Source organism: Suricata suricatta, chromosome 6, assembly GCF_006229205.1.
Source record: "Suricata suricatta isolate VVHF042 chromosome 6, meerkat_22Aug2017_6uvM2_HiC, whole genome shotgun sequence".
Taxonomy (NCBI): domain Eukaryota; kingdom Metazoa; phylum Chordata; class Mammalia; order Carnivora; family Herpestidae; genus Suricata; species Suricata suricatta.
The window spans coordinates 52,783,465-52,803,811 of NC_043705.1; the positions used below are offsets into that span (position 1 = coordinate 52,783,465).

General features: G+C 39.4%; 1 long non-coding RNA gene across 1 annotated transcript; it reads right to left on the reverse strand.

The window, feature by feature from the left end:
* Positions 1-1,766: 1,766 nt before the first annotated feature.
* Positions 1,767-20,280, reverse strand: LOC115293930. The gene is made up of 4 exons (XR_003909680.1): positions 20,177-20,280; positions 13,614-13,700; positions 4,786-4,927; positions 1,767-1,945 (listed from the first exon to the last, which is right to left on the reverse strand). It is a non-coding gene; the product is annotated as an uncharacterized LOC115293930 (long non-coding RNA).
* Positions 20,281-20,347: the final 67 nt, after the last annotated feature.

Sequence of the window (20,347 nt, forward strand, 5' to 3'; positions counted from 1 at the left end):
CTTGTTAAAACAGATACATATATTTAAATTAAGAAATAAGTAAATACCACCACTATTACCACATATGCAAACCTCACGGTTGCTGCTGTTAAAGTGTTTGGAAATCTGCTAGAGCATGGTGCTCCCTTAGCTCTACCCTGCACAACTATGAAGGGTGGCTCTGTTGTGCCGTCATGGGGACACGTGGTTCTTTGGAATGCACCGCAGCTGTCCTCTCTAACATAGCAGGAAAAGTCATAACCTTTATGGATGTTTATAACAAGCAAAATAATAACAACCCTTGCTCTCAGCCCACCGTGGGAAAAATATGCAATGCCAAGGAGTCTTGTAGTTTCCTCATAAAATTTGTAGAGGAAAAAATAGACCTGGAGGGAATTTAAAATGACATAAAAAGAAATGGTGTTATTCTATGAAGAATAAAGGAGAGGCAGATTGAATTTGGCTGAAAGCGATCTATTGTCTTGAGGTATTATTTTTTATATCCATTTTACTACTATGTTCTTTTTTTAATCCAAAAAAAGTACATGGTGTGTGTGTTGCCTTAACATCTTGGTTTTGAAATTGCTATTGTTTAGACTTGGACAGGTAAAAGTAAGCCTTGCGTAATAAGCCATTCTTTTTTAGTTGAGTAATAAAAGCTATTTAATGGCAGTTTATTTTTTGCAATCCTGGGCATTTAGAACATCCTCTCCTCTTTTATTACTGTTACATTTATTGAGTATTTAATCTGAACTCAACATGGATGGTATAGATAGTAGTTCTTACGAATTCCCAGTTGTAGTATGTCTCCATATGTCCTGCGGGCTGTGGGAAATTCTGGCCTGAAGTTTGGGACCTTGTGCAGCATTTTCCAGTATTTTTCAGTATGTACTACTACTCTCTTATAGTTCCTACTGTATTATAATAAGTAATTAACTTGTCTCAAAACACCAGATTATTAGTTAGTTGAAGCCAAGGATTTGGTCTTTTTCATCTGTATATCCTCAGTTCCAGACACATAGTAAATGCTTAATAATTATTTGTTGAATGAATGTGTAGTTGTGGATTAGAACCTGCACATTAGGAATGTTTCCAAGTTAATCAATAATATGATCATTATATCATGATTTTTTTTCTCCTATTTTGTACTTGAAAAATAAGAGAAGGAAAAAGAAACATTTTATCTTTTGATATCTTTCAGTACATATTAACAACTTATATAATTTTAGATCTACGAATGTCTTAATTTACATCATCTTTCATGTTGTGTTCTTTTTTCCATTTGGCATTCTTATGCACATGGATTTCCAGTGAGGTATGTGGTGGATATTTTTATGAACTTCCATTGTTTTGACATATCACTCCACTCAACAATGCCCCAGTTGTTGGGTGTTAAGACATAGGACAGTGTCCATCAACGTTAAGACTGGTGTAGGTGTATAAATTAACTTTCGTCTCAATATAGACGTTTTAAGGTTTAAAGTTCCTCCACACTCCCTAGAGAGCTACACAAGCATTCCAAATATCTTACTGAAATATACACAAGGGTTTATCAATTACTTAAGGCATTATGTATCTAGAGCTTTGTGAACTATCTCTCCATTAAAGATTTTGTTTCCTAATAACTAGAGGATTAGCTGCATAGCTCCTGAGCCCACTCAGAGTGAACTTCTTACGTTCGGTGCAGTTGAGAGTGCCTGAATCCAGAGATTATGGTTTGCCCTAAGTTCATAACAACCAGCTACGTGACTGCTTTTGTGTTTGCTTGCTTATAAAAGTAGTTTGGCAGAATTTAAGGTTTGCTTTTATTTTTAACATATCACGTGGAAGCCTGGTGGTGTGAGAGACGCACATGGGCGCACCACGTGTCTTTAGTCATCTGACATCTAATGACCTGATTTTACCTTGGTAAGTGTTGAACAAACTGGCTCATGTCGCTTCACAATAGACTCCTTGCAAATGTCCCCTGTCGTAAATAAGTGACAAGAATGAGATTTAAAATAGGAAAGTACAATCCCTGAGAGTGAAGTACAGTCCTTGCATATAAGTAAACTGAGGGCCTCTGATGGTGAAGTGAGTCCTCTAAGACTCATACAATTGTTAGGGCAGGGCTGAGGCCAAACCACAGTATCTTGTAGCCTAGAATGATGAAAACACACCTCTTCACTTTTCCAGGGACTTCCAAGTTTTCCCAATAATGGGCTACATGGTGACAGTGAAGGCTCTATGAGGTTTTGTTGATAAAAATTTGTGTAAAAAAAGTCTAAAGTGGTATATAACCTGGGTTATTTGGAAGCTTTGTGTGCATTGTTAGGAGGTTTTGTTTATGCTTGTTTTTTTTTTTTTTCAAGTTTAACCTTCACAACCCAAGTTTCATGATCTAATTTTTAACAACATTAAATTGGAACAGATTAAAGCTAAGTGAGGCAAATCATGACAGACTTTTGAATGCTGAGCACAAACTGAGGGCTGAAGAGGGAGGGGGGAAAGGGCAGGGGGGTGACGGTCATGGAGAGGGGCACTTGTGGGGAAGAGCACTGGGTGTTATGTGGAAACCAACTTGGTAATAAACTATATTTTTAAAAAGTTTTATAATTATGTTCAGCTTTGCTTGTAGTTACCGATCACTCTAGACTGCTACCATGACTCCTGGCTCTCATCAGTTATACAAAGTCAATATCCTCAACGATTTATAGATTTATATATATGTCACTGACTATTTTAGAGGCCTCAAATATTTCAGAGAAGGCACAAATTAGGTTCTCAGATTATATACCATGCTCACTCTTATAATGTATCCAATAATTATATCCTAGCTAGATCCTACTGGGACACTTTTTCAAGCTGGCTTTTGTCTTAGTCTGGCTGATCTCGGGTAAATCTTTAACCTCTCTGGACCTTCTATTGTGAGGACTGAAGTAGAAAATCTCTAAGAACAATTCTTACTTCAAAACTTCCCTTAATTTTTCACAACTTGGGTGCCTCTTAACATTCATATTTACTTCCAAAGTGTAATCTAGACCTCTGCTTTTTTTTTTTTTTCCAACTTAGATTGGGTATTTTAGAAGGAAAGCTTCATGTTCCTTGAGCCTAGAATCAGCCTTCAGAAGCCCTAAACTCCCCAAAGCCACAGGGACACCTTAAGAAAAAGAAAACTCTCCTTTCTTATCCAACCTCAAAATGCACTTTTTTTCTCTTCATACCTAATGTCTCACACTCTTCAGTTTTCCTGAACTTATAATTTTTTTTCTTCTGGACAAAACACCATTCCCTCTAAATGTTGTATTTTCTGGGATGCCTGGGTGGCTCAGTCGATTAAGCATCTGACTCTTGATTTCAGCTCAGGTCATGATCTCATGGTTCATGAGTTCAAGTCCCACGTCAGGCTCTGTGCTGACAGCTCAGAGCCTGTTGAGGATTCTCTCTTTCCCTCTCTCTTTGCCCTCCTGTCATGTACTCTTTCTCTCTCTCTCTCTCTCTCAAAATATTAATTAATTAATTAATTAATGTATTTTCTACTTCTAAGAAAGAAAGATGATATCAGCTTCCATGCATGCCCCAAAGGGTAGGTTTGTTCCAATCTCCAACCAACTTTAAAACGTTTTCTTATGAGTTTTTCCTCACTTCTGTTCTACTTAATTAAATTTCTCTTCTGTTGTTTTATTATAAAAATAATCACCAATCACTGTAGAAAACTGGGAAATTACAGAAAATTACCAAAAGGCAGGGTAAAACCAGTAATAATCTACCTACCCAGAGAGAGCCACTGACCACCTTTTGACCATTTCTTCAGTCTTTTTTGCTTCTCTATTGTGGCTTCTCATTTTATCCACATAGTTGCCTTTCCCTCTAGGCCTTCACAGTCTGAGAATTCTCAACCACCGAAACCACCAGACTAGAAGATCCAAGAGCTTGAAAAGGAAATTGAGTTCTGAAATATGTACAACAGGCCCCTTTTTCAGACCATCTCCTCACCAATTTTTAAAATGGTGAGCATTTTCAAACACACACAAGAAAGTTGCAATAAAATGAAAGCCTGAATGCCTACCACCTAAATTCAATAATTTTTAATATGCTGCAATTTTATCTCTCTGATCTTCATATACCTTCCTTCTTCTGAATCATTTGAATGTAAGGAGGCAGGCTCATGACACTTTATCTCTAAACAGTTTAGCAGCCATCTTCTAAGGATAAGACATTTTTTGATAACAACCATATCATTACTACTGCCCTAAAATTATTTTTTAATGTTTATTTATGTATTTAGGGGGAAGGAGCAGAGAGAGAGGGTGAGAGAACATCCCAGTCTCTGCGTCATCAGTCCAGAGCCCAATGCGGGGCTCCATCTCACAAACTGTGAGATAATGACCTGAGCCTAAATCAAGAGTTGGACGCTTAACCAACTGAGCCACCCCGCCACTTTTGCCCTTAAATTATTAAGAATAGTTTCACAATATCCAGTCCATATTCAAATTTCCCCCATTATCCCAAGAAAGTGGTTTGTTGCTTTCTTTTGAATTAGGATTCAGTCACATATGGGCATATAGTAGTCTCCCCTTATTTTTAGGGAAGATGTTCCAAGACCCCCAGTGGATGCCTGATACTGCAGATAGTACTGAACTCTGCATATGTCGGGTTTTCCCTATACATATGTACCTATGATTAAGTTTAATTTATACACGAGACACAGTCACAGATAAACATAACTAATAATAAAATAGAACACATATAACAATATACTGTAATACGAGTTATATGAAGTAGACTTTCTCTCTCTCTCCAAGTAATTTCTTAGACTATACTCACCCTTCTTATGATGAGGGGAGACAATAAAATCCTAGGTGACGAAGTCAGGTAAATGACTTGGCACTGTGACAAAGCTTTAGGCTTCTGTTGACCTTCTGGTGATTGTCAGAAAGAGGCTCATCTGCTTCTGGAGTGCTGTTTACTGTGGGTAAAATTAAACTGTGTGAGGTGAAGCCACAAATAAGGAGGGACTTTGTATTATATTTACTTATCTCTCCAGTATCCCTTAATCGAGAATAGTCTCTCCTCCTTTATTATTTAAGTGGGCTTTACTTTTTGACATCAGGCCATTTTTTATGACCATCCTTTAAACTTATTTCCACTTCAGAATTAGCACAACACATTGTCTTTCACTTGCACAATTGCAATGACCTCCCCACTCAAGTTTTTTCTCCAGTCTATCCTTTCTTTTTAAATTTTATTTTTAAAATATAATTTATTGTCAAATTGGCTTATATACAACACTCAGTGCTCATCCCAACAGGTGACCTCCTCAGTGCCCATCAGATTCCAATACATGTTGTTGAGGAGATTATTTTCCTACAGAGCATCCCATATCACCTTCAGTCTCAAGCCCAGTAATTCAGAGTCCTGCATCCACTGTAGAAGCATGACTTTGACTGGGCCAACTAGAGTGAATCTCAATGTTTTTTAAAAATATTTTTTTGGGGCGCCTGGGTGGCTCAGTCGGTTAAGCGTCCGGCTTCAGCTCAGGTCATGATCTCACAGTTCGTGGGTTCAAGTCCCACATCGGGCTCTGTGCTGACAGCTCAGAGCCTGGAGCCTGTCTTCGATTCTGGGTCACCCTCTCTCTCTGACCCTCCCCTGCTTGTGCTGTCTCTCTCTGTCTCTCAAAAATAAATTAAAAACATAAAAAATATTTTTTAAATAAAAAATAAAAATTTTTTCAAGTTTTTACTTATTTTGAGAGAGGGACAGAAAGAATGAGCAAGAGAGGGGAAGAGAGAGAGAGAGAGGGAGAGAGAATTCCAAGCAGACTCTGCACTGTCAGCTCAAAGCCTGATGTGGGACTTGAACGTGCAAAGCGTGAGATCATGACCTGAACTAAAACCAACAGTCACACACTTAACTGACCAAGTCACCCAGGCACCCCTCAAGATTTTGATGGAAATGATCATAAATTACTCTTACTGTTCTTGCTAGACTTTGAACTTGAGAGCTTTTGAGGCTAGAGTACCGCAACCAACTTGCCACCATTAGGGGAGAGACTCGAGTTGCTACGGCTGCACTTAGAGCCAGAAAAAGAAGGCAACACCACCAGAGGCAGAGCAGAGTCTAGAGAGAAATAAAGCCAGGTGATAGCTGGAGGCCTGAATCTAGCTGTGTAGAAGGCAGAGCTACCTCCTGAACATTTTAGTAATGTGAGCCAATACATTCCCCTTTCTTGGGAAGCTACTTTACATTGGATTTCCTGTCATTTAATCACCCAAAGAGCCCAAACAGATATATGTTTTACAAATGTACTTCCACAGTAATCACTGATTCTTAGCAACTCTTTGAACTTGAGCCTCAGAAAAGTTTAAGAACACGTGAAATGGAATCCTTTTATATAGTGGAGCTGGGATGACACATAAATTTTGTGAATCCACAGTTACTGCATGCACTGTCTTCCTGTAAATTATTCAGAAAGGTCACACAATCACATGGTTTGAAACTCATAGTACATAAAAAGGTAAACAATGTCTCCCATCTGCCTTGTTCCCAGCACCCTCCTCCCCATGCGGGTTCCTTTGGTATAGCTCCAGAATATGTAGTTTTCCATAATCCCTTTTATACACAAAAGAGAAGGTATCACACACCATGTTCAAATCTTTTTTTTTTTAATTAACTTACATTGAGAATCTTGCTATATTAGTAACAATAACAAAAGAATATACTTACATAGTGCTTACTTTGTGTCAGGCACTGTTTCTAAATGCTTTACTCAAATTAACTATTTAACCATCACAACAATTCTGCTAATAGGTAGTATTTTAAAGAAAAGGAAGCAGAGATATAGAAAAGTAAGTAGGGGGCACCTGGGTGGCTCAGTCGGTTAAGAATTCTACTCTTGGTTTTGGCGAGGGTCATGATCTGGTTTTATAAGTTCAAGCCCCAAGCAGACCTCTGTGCTGACAGCATGAAACCTGTCGGGGATTTTCCCTTTTCCTCTCTCTCTGCCCCTCCCCAACTCACACTGTCTCTCTCAAAATAAATAAACTTAAAAAGAATTTAAAAAAAGAAAGAAAAAAGAGTAAGTAGTGGAGCCAGGATGTGAAACCAGGAAGTCTGACTCCCAAATTCAGGTCCTAAATTACTATTTCAAACTGACAATATTGTCTAGTGAATAGAGAACTTTCTGTTCTTTTTTCTTTTGTGTGGATTTAATAGATGGACATACACATGGGTCACTGCCAGTAAGTTTCTATTTCAAAAAATTGTGCAATGCATAACCTTATACACACATCATTTCATACACAGGTATAACTTTCAGAAGGTAACCAGAGCTGGAACTTCTAGGTAAAAGGGCACACACATTTGTAATTTTGACAGACATTATCAAATGGCTCTTCATACGAGTCATAACCATTACAACAAGGTAAATTTACACTACCCTCAATGTCTAAGAGTGCCTGGGCCCCATTGCTGTGCTATTGCATAGTTTTGTCTAACTTTTAGATTTTTACCAAAGTAATAGATAAACAAAAGTATCTCAGTGTCATTTAAAACATTCTCTTTTCAGAAAAGACAAGGGAACAAATCACAAGTGTAGACAGTTTCACAAAAGGATATCAATGGGACCAATTTAAGGAACAAAACTCCTCCTCTCCCCCACATATAATCACTGCATTGACTTCTAACAGCATAAATTTGTTTTGCCTTTTTTAAAACTTTATGTAAATCGAGTCACATAGTATTTGCTATTTTGTGTTGACTGTTTTTGCTTGAAATGATGTTTGTGGAATTTCTCCATACTGTTGGATGTAGTTCCAGCTCATTTGTTCTCATTGTGGAGATATGTCACAAATTGATTGTCTATCCTACTGTTTATGGACATTAGGTGGTTTCCTAATATATTCTCATACTTATATTTGTTGAATGGATGTCCACACTTTGGCTGGATATATTTCTAGGGGTGTGATTGCTTGGTCATAGAATATGCGTATGTTGAGCTTTGGTAGATACTGCCAGAGTTTTTCCAGAATGGTTGTATCAATTTCTGCTCCCACCAGCAGCATGGGAGAGTTCCAGCTGTTCTACTTTTTTGCCAACACTTGTTAGTGTTAGTCTTTTTCTATTTTAACCATCTTTGTAGGTATGTGGGTATTTGCATTTCTCCGATAACTAATGACACTGAATACCTTTTCTTAATGTTTATCGGCTGTCAGAATATTGCTTATTGTGAAATATCTGTTCACTATTTTTGCCTATTTTTTCACTGTATTTTCTGTCTTCCTATTGACTTGCAAGAGTCCTTTATATACCCTTGATGAGAATCCTTTGTGAAATGTATCACTGTTATCTTCTACTCTGTGGATTGCCTTTTCATTCTCTCAATGGTGTTTTTTAATGAACAGAAGTTCTTAATTTTAATATATGTACCTATATATGTATATAAATTTATACTCTATATGGATTGTGAAATGACCTAGAACCATTTATTGAAAAAGATTAACCTTTCCATACTGCACTGAAGTGTCATCTCTGTCAAAAACCAGGTGACCACTTATATGTAAGTCTATCTCTGAACTATATTTTATTACAGTGGCCTGTATGTCTTTCATAGTGTCAGTATCATAGCATTGTAATTACTATAGCTTTGTAATAGATCTTTATTTATTATAAATACACCTAGGTATGTAACTACTCCAAATTTGTTCGTAAAGATTACCTCATACATTTTCATGTAAATTAAAAAAATTTTTAACATTTATCCATTTTTGAGAGACAGAGAGAGACAGAGCATGAGCAAGGGAGGGGCAGAGAGAGAGGCAGACACAGAATCCAACACAGGCTACAGGCTCTGAGCTTTCAGCACAGAGCCTGATGCGGGGCTTGAACTCACAGACCGTGAGATCATGACCTGAGCCAAAATCAGCCACTTAACCAACTGAGCCACCTTAGGCACACCATTTTCATATAAATTTTAGAGTGAGCTTGTCAATTTTCACAAAAAAATAATGTGACATTTTAAAAAAAGATTAGAATTGTGCAGAATTCATGGATGAGTGCAAATAGATTTGATATCTTTAAAATATTCTCTTATAATCTGTGAACGTGGTGTAACCCTCCATTTATCTAGGTTTTCGTTAATTTAGCTCAATAATGTTTTACAGTTTCATCCAGAGTTTTTGTATATCTTTTACTAGATTTATTGTTGGGTATTTAATGGATTTGATGGATAAATAACACTTTTTATGTTTATTTATTTTTGACACAGAAAAAGACAGAGCATGAGTAGGGAAGGGGCAGAGAGAGAGGGAGACACAGAGTCTGAGTCAGACTCCAGGCTCTGAGCTGTCAGCACAGAGCTAGATGTAAGGCTTGAATTCACAAACCATGATCTCGTGACCTGAGATGGAGTCATACACTTAAACCAACTGAGACACCCAAGCACTCAAACACTGTGTTTTTAAGCCAAATTTTTATTTATTTGAAGCTTGTACATAAAAACATAATTGATTTTTAAAGTATTATTCTTGTGTCAGTGATCTTGTTAAATTTATTTATTAATTCTAATAGTCTACCCATTCATCAATCGATGGACAATTGTGCTTTTCCATAGATTGGCTCTTGTTAATAGTGCTGTTATAAACATCAGGGTGCACGTGTCCCTTCAAATCAGTACTTTTGTATCCTTTTGGTAAATTCCTAGTAGTGCAATTGCTGGATCATAGGGTAGTTCCACTTTTAACTTTTTGAAGAATCCCCATTCTCTTTTCCAGAGTGTCTGCACCAGTTTGCATCCTCACCAATAGCGTGAGAGAGTTCCCCTTATACATCCTTGCCAACATCTGTTGTTTACTGGTTGCTAATTTTCGCCATTCTGACAGGCATGAGGTGGTATCTCATCATGGTTTTTATTTTTATTTCCCCGATTATGAGTGATGATGAGCATCTTTTCATGTATCTGTTGGTCTTCTGTATGTCTTCTCTGGGAAAAAAAATGTGTTTTCATTTCTTCTGCTCATTTCTTCACTGGATTATTTTTATTTATTTATTATCTATTTATTTATTTTGGGAGGGTGTTGAGTTTGGTAAGTTCTTTCTAGATTTTGGATACTAACCCTTTATCAGATATGTTATTTGTAAATATCTTCTCCCATTCCATAGGCTGCCTTTTAGTTTTCTTGATCATTTCCTTTGCTGTGCAGAAGATTTTTTATCTTGATGAAGTCATAATAGTTCATTTTTGCTTTTGTTTCCCTTGGCTCCGGAGAAGTGTCTAGTTAAGAAGTTGCTATGTCTGAGGTCAAAGAGTTGCTGCCTGTGTTCTCTTTTAGGATTTTGATTGTTTCTTGTCTCACATTTAGGTTTTTCATCTATTTTGAATTTATATTTGTATAAGCATAGTGTGAGAAAGTGGTCCAACTTCTTTTTTTGCAGGTCACTGTCTAGTTTTCCCAGTAGCATTTAGGTTGAAAGGCTGCCTTTTTTCCATTGGATATTCTTTCTTGCTTTATTGAAGATTATAGCCTACAGAACCATATAGTTGTAGGTCCATTTCTGAGTTTCTATTCTGTTTCATTGATCTATGTATCTGTTTTTGTGCCAGTACCATACTGTCTTGATGACGACAGCTTTGAAATGGAACAAATCTTGAAATCTAATATTGGGATGCTTCCAGCTTTGTTTTTCTTTTTCAAAATAGCTTCGGCTATTCAGGATCTTTTGTGGTTCCAATCAAATTTTAGGATTGTTTGTTCTAGCTCTGTGAAAAATGCTGGTGATATTTTGATAGAGATTGCATTAATGTGTAGATTCCTTTGTGTAGTATGGATATTTTAACAATGTTTGTTCTTCTGATCCATAAGCATGGAATATTTTTCCATTTCTTTGTGTCCTCTTCCATGTTTTTCATAGTTTCCTATAGTGTTCAGAGTACATATCTTTTACCTCTTTGGTTAGGTTTATGCTTAGGTATCTTATGGCTTTTGGTACAACTGTAAATGAGATTGATTGTGTGATACCTCTTTCTGTTTCTTCATTATTGGTGTATAGAAGTGCAGTGGATTTCTGTACATTTATTTTATATCCTATGACTTTGCTGAATTCATATGTCAGTTCTAGCAATTACTTTGGTGGAGTCTTTCCGGTTTTCTACATAGAGTATCATGTCATCTGTGAATAGTGACAGTTTGACTTCTTTCTTGTCAATTTGGGTTCCTCTTACTTCTTTTTATGTCTGTTGGCTAAAGCTAGAACTTCCAGTAATATGTTAAATAACAACGTGTTGTATATACATACAATGAAATGTTACTCAGCCATCCAAAAGAATGAAATCTTGTCATTTGCAATGACAAGGATGAAGCTAGAGTGTATTATGCTAAGCAAATAATTCAGCCACAGAAAGACAGATATCATGTTTTCACTCATATGTTGAAGCTAAAAAACTTAACAGAAGACCGTGGGGGAAGGGAAAGAAAAAAAAATAGTTACAGCCAGAAAAGGAGGCAAACCATAAGACTTTTAAACAGAGAGAACAAATTGAAAGTGGAAGGGGAAAGAGTAGGGGGTGGGGGGCAGGGAAATGGATAATGGGCATTGAGGAGGGCACTTGTTGGGATGAGCACTAGGTGTGATGAATCATGGGATTCTACTCCCAAAGCCAAGAGCATACTGTATGCACTTTATGTTAGCTAACCTAACAATAAATGATATATTAAAACAAATTTTTTAGGGGTTCCTGGGTTGCTCAGCTGGTTTAGCGGCTGACTTTGGCTCATCATTTGTGAGTTTGAGCCCACTTTGGGCTCAATGGAGTCAGCTCCGAGTCCACTTCAGATGCTCTGTCTCCCTCTCTCTGACCTCCCTTGTTAATGTCACTCTCTCAAAAATAAAAAATAAAAAATAAACACTCAAAAAATTTAAAGACCTTTTTGCCATGCAAATCGAAGAAAATATCACCAATAATGGGTAAATACGACAACAAGCATAGAGTGGGGTGACACCAGTTAGGGAAACCCTGTGGGCAAGCAGTAACATAGTAGCATTCACCACCTCGCTCCCATTCATTTTAGGATTTAATAGTGAAATCTTAAGGACAGAAAGGTAGGAAATGATTAACTATCTTTAAATAGACTCTTCCAATAGTCAGGGGTTTCAAACCTCATGTGCCTATTTTATGAAATATAAAAAGATTTCAAGAATATTTTTGACTCTAACATTTTCCCTTCCCATGCTGTTAAAAAAAGAAAGCCCAAGATCCTGATGGATTTCCATTTTTACACTGATTTTAGAACCTAACCCCCACAGATAATGTGACTCCTCTGTCTGGCAAAGATGAGATTTTAGATACTGGAAACATAGTAACTCCATCTGTGTGTAAAAGCTCTGTGAATTTCTATCTAACTACCCATCAGCTCTCTTGTTCTTTCTTTGAAATACTTACTGCAAGAAATATTTGTTGATTTCATAGGACTATACAAGTTCCTGCTTAATACTGTTTATTAGAGTCAAGATTTCACTGTTGTTAGAATCATCAACAACTATGTATTGATCACTTTCCATTTGTAAGCCAGAGTACTTGCAAGCTTAAAAATGTTGATTGATACCATGGGGGGCTGTGTGTCTCAGTCAGTTCAGTGACCGACTTCGGCTCAAGTCATGACCTTACAGTTCATGAGTTTGAGCCCTGCATCAGGCTCTGTGCTGAAAGATCAGAGCCTGGAGCCTGCTTCAGATTCTGTCTGTCTGTCTGTCTGTCTCTCTCTCTCAAAAACATTTAAAAGAATGTTGACTGTTACAAGTTACAGAGTCCAGGCCTACTCAGAGACTAAGGATAACCAGAGTGAAAAAATCAGACACCTTTAGAATGCGATTGGTGAATGGAATACTGTTGCCTAACCTCAAGAGGGAAATTATAATAACAATTTCAGGCCATCTTCTAAAATAGCTTAGGGATGTAATCAAAGGAGGCCCAATGGGATTTAAAAGAATGAAAATACCAGAAATGCTGGCATGGGAAGCTGTAATGCAGTCATTGTGATAGGCACGTTTCTCCTCTCCGTGTCTCCTACCCACGTATCACCTATGGCTGCACATGTGGGAGAGTTCCGGGCAGGCTGAAAGCTTCTTTCTTCAAGTGCTCACAGTCAGGTCTTTCAACCTTTTTGGCTCAAGGCTTTTCCAAAGCTTCAGTACCTCAGTCCTTGTATGGACTGGAAGTACGCTCCAGGGGGCATTTCTCAAGCAAAGGAGGACGGGAGTTGGTGAATAAATGGTCCCACCTCACCCCACCGTCCTTCAGAAGTGCATTCTACAGGCTCTTCAGAGGGTTCCCAGCAGGGTTGAGCCCTACTTGCCCACAGTGGTAACTAGCCGGGTATTGGCTTTTCCTTCTTCCCCTGCTTCCTGTGCATTCTTGTTCTGACATTCTTGGATCATTCCCCAAATAAGCCACTGCACCCCAGTTTTTGACTCAGTCTTTGCCTGTAGGAACCCAAACCAAGACAGTCCTACTCCTTTCCTCTGGTTAAAAAAAAAAAAAAGGAACAGGTTCAATTGAAGAGACAGACTCAGCTGGGCCTGCTTGAGAAACGCGGACCAGAGGGAAGCAGATGTGTCTCATTCATGCAGGAGGAGTGGAGAGGAGCGCTGTGCTGTACCTGAGGCCTGCTGGAATCAGGGTGCCTTCTCTCTCTGTACCGCACCATACTTCCCTCTTTGTTCTTTTCGTTGGAGTGAAAGGGCACCTAAAGACAGAGACAATTAAACAGATTTATTCCCCATGAAACACAATGTCACGCATTGGCCAGGGATTGTCCCCCCCCCCCCATTCCCGTGCTTTGAGCTCTTTAACACAATTGGTAACATCTGGAAAGATGTTTCCCTTGGAGGGGAATGAGGTAGAGACAGAGGGCTTTGTGCACTGCTGGAAGCCAAACATCGGTAGAGTTTCCAGAACTACTTTTTCCATAAAGAGCCGGGGTAGGGGAAAGGTTGTCCTGACTCCTTTGATTGCCTTCCTGAGGGCAAAATTATTAGCCCATAGTGGCATCAATTATAATTTTCCTCACTTTTATTGGTGTACATGGGTCAGATTTCTTCCTAAAGTTATGTATAGTGACATATATTTCAAAGAAACGAGCAAGTGGTAGCTCTGAAAGAGGCACTGAAGAGAATGCTTGCAGGTGCGATGTTTTCCCTCGGGGACGATGAACAAGCAGCCTATTTTTCTGAAAGGAGCACAAAGGCCTTGGCAGTGCCTGTCTTGAGAATGGTGGGCAGTGGTAATCCTCTTTACTTTCCACGAGAAGGAAAATATTAGCTTTCAACATGTCAGACCCAACTAGAGAGATTCTACCAAGAATGTCTGTCTCATAACACGCTGCCACTGAAGGAGCACAAATTACCCAAAGCCTAGAAAGTGCAAAATGGAAAGAAAAAAAATAAGATTTTAGGGATGAGCTAAGACCGAAAGTTTTATCAGTGTTCACTGGACCTCTGGAGGCATGAGCTTTGGAAGCATCACTAACTGTAGCTTTAGTTCTGCCAGCTGAGGCATATACAGAAAGAGCTGGAAACCTTCGCAGAGAGGCAGGATTCACAGGCAGAAGAAATTTCCAAGGGGGAGACAGCTATTGTGATATAGACTTAAAATAGCATGGAGAACCCGCTAGATATTTTAAAAATGCACAGGAAAAAGCAGGGGGCCTGGATAATGAGAAAATCAAGACAGCTAACTGTTTAGAAAATTGCTGTAGCTCACGCATTGATTTAAGTGTCACAGGTGCTGAAGACAGCAATGAACAAGACCGTTGAGGCCCTTTATTCTTTTTTGTTGTTGTTTGTTTTGAAGGAGAGATAGAGAGAGAGAGAGAGAGAGAGAGAGAGAGAGAGAGAGAGCGCTAGCGAGCTCCTGGTAGAGCATATGTATGCAGGCAGGGAAGGTGCAGAGAGAGAGAATACCAAGCAGGCTCTGCTATTGAGCCTGAGGGTGCAACGGCCTGATTCCAGGAACTGTGAGCTCCTGACCGCGGCAGAGATCAAGAGTCCAATGCTTAACTGACTGTGCCATCTAAGAACCTGAAGCCCTCTACTCTAAAAAGAGAGTCCGTCTTGCTAGTTTACCAGATTACTTCTTCACATTGGACCATTTGTAGCAGCATACTTTTTTGGTGGATTAAGCTAAAAGCCAAATCCAGGTGTTAATGAGAGTTCCATCAACATTTTAGGCTCATGTTTATAAAATATCTTTGATCTTAGGTTGATGTCCTCTCCCATATCCTTGATAGTAAAATTGTTTTCTGTTTTTGAGTTGAGTGGTCAGCAACTGCACTGGGTCCTCAATGTGTGCTCACCCTGTACGGAGACAACATGGAAGACAGAGAAGTGGGAGCCTTTGTTCAGGCTTCAGCTGGGCACATCGCCACTGAAAATGAAGATTGTATTCCCCAGCTCTTTTGTTGCTAAATAAGGCCTTCCAGTCATTGAGATAAAAACTGTGGGAAAGGGAACTGAGTCAGTTGGGAAGAGGCCTCTTGTTTTTTATTCTGCTCCTTGCACAAGGATGAAAATGCAGATATGAAGACTGGAGCTCTAGCTGCCATCTTGGACCTCAGAGTGACTGTGAGGGTGGATGGTGGGGCAGACAGAGGGGCTCTTGGACGCATCCTGGGCTGCCATGCTAATCCTAGACTACTTACCTCCAGTTTCCTTGACCCAAGAAAGAAAGAAATGCTTATTTTGTTTAAGCTAACATTTTAAAATATTTGTAAAATTGTTTAGTTTAGGTACTCTGTTACTTGTAACCAAATGTATTACAATTGTGTAGCCCTGGGCAATTCTGTCTTTGACAATTTATGGGGTTGTTCAGGGAAGCTGAGGTGGGCCTCCTTGGGCCATTATTTTTCTTTGTTTTGTTTGACACTTGCCTGGTGTGATCTTATCTACTTCCTTGCAAGCCCTTCCTTTTCCCCCCTCACCGTTATAATCTGCGGTCTCTCAACTGGGAGCCATACAGAGCTGGAAGGAGAAGATGGCATTGGAAAGATGGAGGTGAACAAAAAAGAGATGTTGGGACATGACAAGTGAATTGGATATAGCCTTTGTCGTCAACAGCGCACTCCACTCTTACCAACTGAGACCAGGACCATGTTTGTTATTGAGGGAGAAAAAATACTGCTCATATTTCAGTCAAAGTCTGTTCTTCCTTCGCTCCTTCATTTTGCCTCCTTTCTGGGTCTTTCATTGACTCCTTTGTAAACCAGTGCCTTAGCCCCAAATCCCCAAGAATCTCAGGGATACACGATGCTCACTCTTGATTATAGTTTGTTTCTACATCGTGTAAGGATTCTTTTTACCTGAGGAGAGTAAATTGCTTTAAAAGAAAAAAAAATTATTCTAATACAGCTCATACCTACTCCCAACGGATTCTGCAAAGCTGGAGAAAAGCCTAAGAAGAGGAATGAGGGAACTGTGAAGAAGAAAACAAACAAACAAACAAAATCACAGTTAAACGGGGAAAGCAGGCTCAGTGGGCAGAAGACATGTTGGATTGTGTGCACTTTTTCCGGTGGAGACCTTTGCTCCAGACTGCAAGAGGGGCTCTAGCTGCTGGGCGCAGCTCAAGGAAGGGTGCAGCTCCAGGAAGTTTTAGGAATGAACAAGAAGCAGAATTTTAAGTTTTGCTGCTGAACAAAAGTAGCAAAGGAAGAGAAGTAGCTGAGACTTTTAGCCCCTGTGAGATGTCACTTTGGGTGGCAGTAGAAACTTGGGATTTTCTGCCAACCTGCTTATGACTTCCCCACCTTTTATATCTCTCTAATTCCACAGTACTTTCATATTTCTGCTTAATGGGGGGCTCAGTCAGTTAAGCAGCTGATGTCAGCTCAGGTCATGATCTCGTGGTTAGAGAGTTCGAGCCCCGCATCAGGCCCTACATAGGGCTCTGTGCTGACAGTTCAGAGCCTGATCCCTGCTTCAGATTCTGTGTCTCTCCCTCTTCCCCTGCCCTGCTCATGCTCTCTCCCCCGCTCTCTCTAAAAAATAAACATTAAAAAAAATCTCTACTTAGTTAAACTTCCCAATCCTGATCCACGTCACCTCCATTCTTATTCTCACAATCTTGGCCCTATTAGCTAAAATAGCCTTTCTTCAAACCATTTCCTTCCCTTGTTCAGAATGTACTGCACCCAAATTCCATACCCTATGTCTTTTCTCACTGGCCCCTCCGCATATTGCACTCAGAACACGGCCTATATTATCTGGAGAAAGTTTCTGTTTTTGTCTGTTTCCTTATTTAACTCTGTACCTTAGATGCCTACCCTTTTCTTAGCATAGAGACCCTTAGTGAGTATTTCTTGACCTTGGGCAGGAGAGATAATCAATCATATTATCTCTCAAAAGCTAAGTGGACAATTATCGCTTGCAATACTAGTTAAAACATTATCCTTAAAATTAAAAAACAAACAAACAAACAAAAACGATTATGTAAGAGAGAGAAAACTACCCAAGGTTGGAAGATATAAATTTGAACGCAGCTGGGAACAGTGAATGGGAAATAGATAAATAAATAAATACAACTCTTTATTGATATTATGAAAGATTTTTTGCCCTGGAGTGTCAGAAGCCTAGACAATCACAACATGTGCGAATACACAGCAGACAATATTATGTTAATGCAAAACCTAGCCCAGCAGACTTGTTCAGAGCACGCATCGGGGAGCCTGATTTCAAAGTTCGTATTCCCAGCTCCACCCTCCAAGCTGTGTGAACTTAGGCCAGGTGCTTAACCTTTCTGTTTCTGTAGCTTCATCATTTGTAAAATGCAGATTCTACACACCTCCCTCATAGGACTGTTATGAGAATTAAAGGAGTTACTGTCAATAAAGCACTTAGAAAAGTGGCTGATAGAGTTATTTAAGTATTTATTCTTCTTATTATTTTTGTTCTTCTTATTTCTGCTTCTTCTTATTTTGTTGGTATAATTCCCTGACTTAAAGCATGATGCATGACAATGAAAAGAGGGAAGAGTGAAGGTTGGAGGTCTAATACATTTACATAGATAAATGCTAAGGGCAATGTGGACTGTGACAGCAATTTGTGCCAGGCTACCTGGGTGGCTCAGTTTTAGCGTCTGACTCTCAATTTCAGTTCAGGTCTTGATCTCAGGGTCTTGAGTTCAAGATTGCAAGGTGAGCCATCCATTACTTTCAAAGAGCTCTTAAAAGTATACTTTAGTTTTTAATTAATTACATTTTCTAAGTAGGCTTCATGCCCAGTGTGGAGTTCAACATGGGGTTGAACTCATGACCCTGAGATCAAGACCTGAGTCGAGATCAGGAGTTGGACACTTAACCAACTGAGCCTCCCAGGTGCCCCAAAACTATACTCTTATAAACTCCTTGCTCTGAGAGTATAGCCACAAGACAAGAAGGCACATAGATTCCCTTGAACCCCATCCCCCACTTTCCCCTTCTATCTTGTGGCCATGCTAAATTTTGTGATTTGCCATTAAGTAAAAATCATTAGTTAAGTGCCATAAAGATTCTTTTGAAATACATTTTGGGACCCATATAGGAGTTGTTTTAAGTACATAAAAGCAGACAATTAGTTTTTTATTGTTTGCTTTTGAACCCATATACTCATTGGAATTCTCAATTAAGCAGAATTTGGGAATGAAAGTTTCCAAATCTTGATCTAAAGCATTTTCTGAAAGCAACTTCATAATCTTTATTTGATTTTATATTAGTATTTGTATAATCTGTAACTTTTAATTCTGAAATATCTGGCCCTTTAGGCTTCTAGGGACATTAAAAGTGTTTCTTAGCTATCAGTACTTACAGATTTTCCTCCCTCCGTTCCTTCATTCCTTCTTTCCTTCCTCAATAAATATTTAATGACCATCTATTCTATGGAGGGATATAAGGTTCATAAAGGCAGTCTCCATGCCAGTTATGTTTGTCACTGTAATTCGAATGCCAACTATGGTACATTGCATATAATGGGCCACCCAAAAATATTTGGTAAAGTGATGTGAATAAAGGTCCTATACTGAAGCAGTGGAGTATAGAAGAACAAGTATAAGCTTTAGATGTGGTCTCCAATCCCAATTTTCCTAATTATTATTTATGTGGTTTACAATACCTTGCTTAACTTTTTTTTGATAAATGGAGATAATATCTATTTTACAAGGATAATGGAAACTTAGCAAGATGATAGATTATTAAAACTCCTACTGACTGTATAGTATGTTCCAGGGACTGTTGTTTCAAAATATAGGGCTTTAAAAATTCAGTGGATTATAATTCCTGTTCCTAAGAAATTTCCACATAATAAGACAAGTCGCAGAACATTATGAAAACATGAGTGCTCAGGGTAGGGAGGAATGAAGTGTTTGAAGGAAGCAGGAAAGGAAGTGGCATATGAAATGGTTCTTAAACGATGGTTAGGATTTCAACAATTAAAATGGGTAGGTACAGCCAGATTAAATAAGGAGAACATAAACAGAGAGAGAAAAAGGAATGGGGTGTGACTCAAAAAAGGCCAGTTACTCTTGACTGAAATGTAGGGTTGATACAGGTAAGTAGGGAGAGATACAGCAGAATTGTGAGGCAGGGCCATATTTGTTGTGTCAGGTTCTTTAAACCAGTAGACAACGTGCAACTCCAGGGGGGCAGGCCTATAGAGTAATAGGATTGCAAGGTGGAAGTGCATAAGAATGGAGAGACCCATTAGGAGAGTCTATTGCACTATTTTGTCTAGGAGATAACATAAAGAAAGGCCTGCAGCGAAGGGACGGCAGAGAGAACGCAGAAGACACAGTTGACGCATATTCAGAACTGACAGCGCTCCACACAGAAGCCTTGTGCAGGGTGTGGGGGCGGGGAGGACCCCAGTGACCTGAGCTATTTACCCAGATGGGTAAGTCGCAGGAAGGTGCCGTTTTTAGATTTCCAATATGGGTCAGCTTCAGGTTTGGGGCTTGCATCTCACTGCCACCTTCTCTTTTTTCAGCCTCACCTCCACTTCCTTCCCTCTCTCTATCCACTAAGTAATTGGGCTTTCAACCCTCAACCTGACCCTTCATTTAATGTCACCCTCCAATTCTGCTTCTCCCTGGTGTTTCCCATAGTACTCTCACAGCCGGGACGGCCACAGGTCAGGTCCAGGCCCGCAGGACACTCCACCCGCCAGATCCCCTATCGCCTTCGCTTGAGCAGCTTACCATGCTTGCGCCCCCGGGGCTCTTGGGCCAATAGGCAGGCCCGAGTTCTGGAGCTCGACTAGCTATTGGCTGGCCGAGCCGTGGTGAGAGATGGTGCGGTGCCTGCTCCCCGCAGCGGTGAGAGCGGTGGGAGGTTGTTAAGGCGACCGTTCGTGACGTAGCGCCGTGAGG